The sequence below is a fragment of the Mustela erminea genome, chromosome 7 (genome assembly GCF_009829155.1).
Source record: "Mustela erminea isolate mMusErm1 chromosome 7, mMusErm1.Pri, whole genome shotgun sequence".
In the NCBI taxonomy this organism is placed as follows: Eukaryota; Metazoa; Chordata; class Mammalia; order Carnivora; family Mustelidae; genus Mustela; species Mustela erminea.
In genome coordinates, this window is record NC_045620.1 from 68,689,053 (window position 1) to 68,694,068 (window position 5,016).

Below are 5,016 nucleotides of genomic sequence, written 5' to 3' on the forward strand. Positions count from 1 at the left end.
GGTGAAAAACATCAGGTTACAAAAACATGTATGCTAGCAATACTTAAAAATTTTTATTCATTTTCATGTATTTCTTTTGCTTAAAATATAACATGTAGAGTGAGGACACTGCTCAGAAACAGGGGCGGGTGGCTTCTTTACTTTTCTTAACTCATCTAATCTTCTCACACACTCCCACCCTTCCAATTAAAGTTATCTCAGTCTCCTCCAGATTAAACAGTCTCTCCAGGTTTAACAGCCTATTTTGATTTAAAGTGGTCTCTATCGGGTAAATATTCATCAATTCAAAGACCAATTCCTTTCACAGGACTCTTTCTCCTCCTCCCCTAGACGGGGGCTGTGCGAAGGTGGTGGAGGAGCTGGCGGGCACGGGTCTGGTCAAGGCACACTGGCTGCTCCCCAACTAATGCTGGGGTAAGTTTTAGATTTCCCCCTGGAGGGGTCCCTTCTAGGTTACCGTGGAGCCAAGACCAGTTTGGGACTGCTACCCGTCCCACAACCCACTGATCTGCTCTAGCTCTACCCCGACCCACGCTCGCGCAGGATCACCCTGAGGGGCAGTCTCCTAGGTTTCTTCGGGCGGGCAGGGCAAAGTCTCCTTGGCCTTTAGCTGACCCGTTGATTTGCCCAACACACTTTCTCTTCCAAGAATTCAGTCCAGAGAGTATGCTTCGGAATACACCTGTCTACCTCCCCTTATCCCAGGTCCTTCTTTCCACCCCATTATCTCAAACCCCATTATCCTCAAACCAAAGTCGTCCCTCTCCCCCTAGTGAATGTCCCTCATCTTTGGAGTTTTCCCTGCTCCTGGCTTTTCCCTGCTCCTCTCTGTTTCTCTTAGGCTGGTGAGAAATCAAAGCATTTTTTTAAAAAAAATCTTGCCTATTCTCAACATTGGGCTTTTCAAAACTCTTCATGTCTAATCAAAAATCTTATTTGAGAAGTCAACTGGACATCGACTCTTCCACTCTTTGCATTCCTGCTGTAAGAATCCAGTGGTTTAGGGCAAGAGGATGCTTGGTACAGAATGATGGGTGCTGACAATCAAGGAAGTGCACAAGAGCAAAACACATTAATACAGTTCTAAAATCTTTTCCCTGTTACATATGCATAGAAAAGTAATCTGGAAAAATGTACACCAAAATGTTAATAGTGACCTTCTCTAGGTGGTGCTTTTTTCCCAAGTTATTTTATTCTCTATGTCCTCCTGTATTTTCAGAACTTTTTTTAAAAAAATGCACATGTATTGCTTTTCTAAACAGAAAAAGCAATAAAAAGATCTCTATTGGGGTGGGGGAGATGATATAAGCATAGAACTCCACACATGAGAAATATCTCAGGACTATGCCCCCAAACTAATTGCCAAATAAGGGATCAAGCCATAGTTGTGAAGAATTCTTTCTGAGTCACATCTTTTCTTTCCTCTTCTTTTAGAAATTAAGATATAATTAACATATCATAAAATCCACTTTTGAAGTGTACAATTCATTGGTTTTTAGTCCATTTGCGAAGTTTTACAAAAACCATCGCCATGATTTAATTTCAAAACATTTTCATCACCCCAAAAAGAAACCCCATCCCCATTAGCAGTCACTCCCTATCCCCCCCTTCCTTAACCTCTGGCAGCCACTAATCTATTTTCTGTTTCTATGAGGATAGGATTCAAATAGGATTTGCCTATTCTCCACATTTCATGTAAATAGAATCATACAAAATGTGGCCTTTTGTGTTTGGTTTCTTTCATTTAGCATAATGTTTTCAAGGTTCATCCATGATGAGTCATACTTTTCTTGATCTCCTTTTCTGAAAAGCTTTTCTCTCAGTGCTGCAATAATAGTCATTCTGGTCCCCCGACCCTTGCTGTACGGTCCATGCAGTGCAAAAAAATCAGACTACTTCTTGCTCCAGAGTTGCATTTCCTGCACTATGGATAGGCTCTGTGGAATAGAAAATTAATCAGTATTAACCACCAAAAACCCCCTATATTTGGCTTTGGAATACAAAGCCAAATAATATGGGGCTGGTGTGGGAGGAGAAGGGAAGCAGGGATAAGGTGAGGCCCAATAACTTAGCTTCCTTAGAATCTGAGGTTGATATTATTAAAAGCTTATAAGGGGGACACCTGGGTGGCTCAGTGGGTTAAGCCTCTGCCTTCAGCTCAGGTCATGATCTCAGGATCCTGGGATTGAGCCCCGTTGGCTCTCTGTTCAGCAAGGAGCCTGCTTCCTCCTCTCTCTCTGTCTGCCTCTCTGCCTACTTGGGATCTCTGTCAAATAAATAAATACAAATCTTTAAAAAAAAAAAAAAGAAAAGAAGAGCTTATAGGGAGGGACGCCTGGGTGACTTTGTTGGTTAGATGTCTGCAGCCTTCGGCTCAGGTCATGATCCTGGGGTCCTGGGATCGAGTATGAGTTCTGCGTTGGGCTCCTTTCTCAGTTGGGAGCCTGCTTCTCCCTCTGCCTGTTGCTCTCCCTGCTTTGTGCTCTCTCTCTCTCACTCTGACAATTAAAAAAAAAAAAAAAAAAGCTTATCAGTAAAGGAGCCCTACAGTTTGGACTCTATATTTTATTGTAAATAATAAACTTTTTCAGGTGGATGGACATTAACAATATTAGACAAAGAATATGTGTATATCCTCTTGAATCTTTCTTATTTCATATTTGTAGGTACTCCTACAAGATATTGGTCCTTTTTTCAAGTAAGAATGAAGGCCAAGACTGGGGTTTCTAATCCAGAAGTTTTCTGTAATCCTACAGGGTAAAAACATAAAAATCACTCGAAGTTAGTGGTCTTTAATCTTTTGGGGGTCACAGATTTAGTCTTTTGAATCTCTGAGGAAAATTATGGACCCTTTTCTGAAAAATGTTAATTATAATTTCTGAGGGTGTATCAGTCCCTTGAACCATCCAAGGTATCCACAGTGTCTTATCTTGAGCTGCTCTTACAAAATCCCATAGACTGGGTGGCTTAAACAACAAAAATTTATTTCTTCACAGTTCTGGAGACTGGAAAGTCTAAGATGAATGTGCTGACAGAATTGGTGTCTGGTAAGGGCCGTCTTCCTATTTGCAGATGGCCACTATCTTTCTGTGACCTCATACTAGTGGTGGGGGTGGAGAGGGGGGATGTGCTTTTCTTGTGTTATTTCTTATAAGGGCATTAGTCCAATCACAAGGGCTCTGCTCTCATGACTTATTCTGATTCTAATTACCTGCCAAAGGCCCTACCTCCAAATACCATCACACTAGGGATTAGGGTTTCAACATAAGAATTTTGGAGACACACCACAGATATAGCCCCCAGATTGAGAACATCTGCTCTAGGAAAATTCCTGCTTTATTAGTTACTAAAGTTTCACTCTTAGGTCCCAATCTTGTCTTCTGTTCTGATGAATTGGGTAGGACAACATGGACTTGAAGACCTCTTGGACCTATAGAGAACTATATGTCTTCTACTGAATCCTGCTCTAAAGACAGGAAGCACTGTTGGGTTTCAGTTCTAGATACACAATCTGGAGGAAGAAGTGAGTGAATAACAAATAGGACGAGAATTTTGACATCACTCCTAATATGGCCCCCACATTATGTTCTACATATATCCTTGATTTTATCCTTGCTCCTCATCAGAGCTTCTCTCTCTTGAGAAGGTGGTGAAGTTGGGGAAAAGCATTAATTCCTTAGCGTAGATTGGAGAGGATGACTCCAACCAGATTCATGAATAAATTGAGAGCATATTCAGGGTCAGCAAGAAGCAATTTACTCTGGAGTGTAGGAGGAAACATCTAGAAGACATGGACGTGAACTTGAGCAGCAGATCTTTCTCAATGGATGGATTAAGTCTTTGAATTCCCTATTTCAGGGTCTGGTAAAGCTCAAATTTATTAAGCTTTAAATCATTGTTTAAGTTAAACATTTGTTTGGTGTTTCAGGGAAGAGATGAGTGCATTTTCTCAAATAAAAAAAGAGAAAGTTCTGTTTTCTTAGTGACTATTCATGTCTGTCCTTTTATAAGAAGTCCTCTCTGCCTCACTTTGGTTGGCTCCTAGGAATGACTGGGTGAGTTTAATATCCCATCTCCTTGGTAAATCAAGTTGAAAGATCCCTTTTCATTCCATTTCAGAGAGGAGGTCCCGCATAGTTCTACATCATCTGGAGGAGGCTCAGTCTGGGACCAAATCATCACTGACCTTGTTCTGACTATTGAGTCATGGGTGATGCATGAGCAAGACCCAGCAGGATTGAGAACTTCTAATGGGCTTTGCTGTCAAAAGGTGCTATTTTTAGCTACTAGACATTATTTTTAATATAAATAAATATGATAGTGCCTAGCAATAGAAAAATCTCTCTTTAACACACCTCAAGAAGAGTTGTCAAGGAAAATGAAGAACCACATTTTGCTAAGTTTGATGATTTTTCTTTAGTCCTCATCTTACCTGACCTATCAGTAATATCTGAAGTTATTATTACTGTCTTCTGGAAATACTTTTTGCACTTGGCTTTGGGGATATATATTTTCCACTTGTCTGGTTTCCTCCTATTTCATAGCCTGTTCCTTTCCTCTTTCCTTTATGGTTTCTCCTCTGTTCCCAAGTTATAAACACTTGGTGTATTTGTTAAAAATACAGGTGTCCAGTCACTACCCTAAGAAATTCTCATTCCATTGGTCCAGATTGAAACCCATGTATTTTTTTAAGATAATCAAAATGGTAAATTTTATGTTACATGCATTTTACCACAATTAAAAAAAATGTTTTTTAAAGATCCTTAGGTGATTCTTATTAGTAACCAGGACAGAAACTTCTGATTTATCTGTGATAATACTCCAATTTATATCTCTAGTCTATACCTCCTCCGTGAATGCCTGAATTGTCTGTCCCACTGACAGCCTGATGTGATATCTCTACCTAGATGTCTAATAAGCTTCTCAAACTTAACTGAACCAAGACACAAATTTCTGATTACTCATCCCGCACCTGCTCCCACAGTCCTCTCCCAAATCTTTGGAGTCCCCACTGAC

The 5,016-nt window shown here is 40.4% G+C and overlaps 1 long non-coding RNA gene across 1 annotated transcript; it reads left to right on the forward strand.

The window, feature by feature from the left end:
• Positions 1-337: 337 nt before the first annotated feature.
• On the forward strand, positions 338-4,335 carry LOC116595552. The gene is made up of 3 exons (XR_004287734.1): positions 338-414; positions 2,997-3,047; positions 4,120-4,335. It is a non-coding gene; the product is annotated as an uncharacterized LOC116595552 (long non-coding RNA).
• The last annotated feature ends 681 nt before the right edge of the window (positions 4,336-5,016 follow it).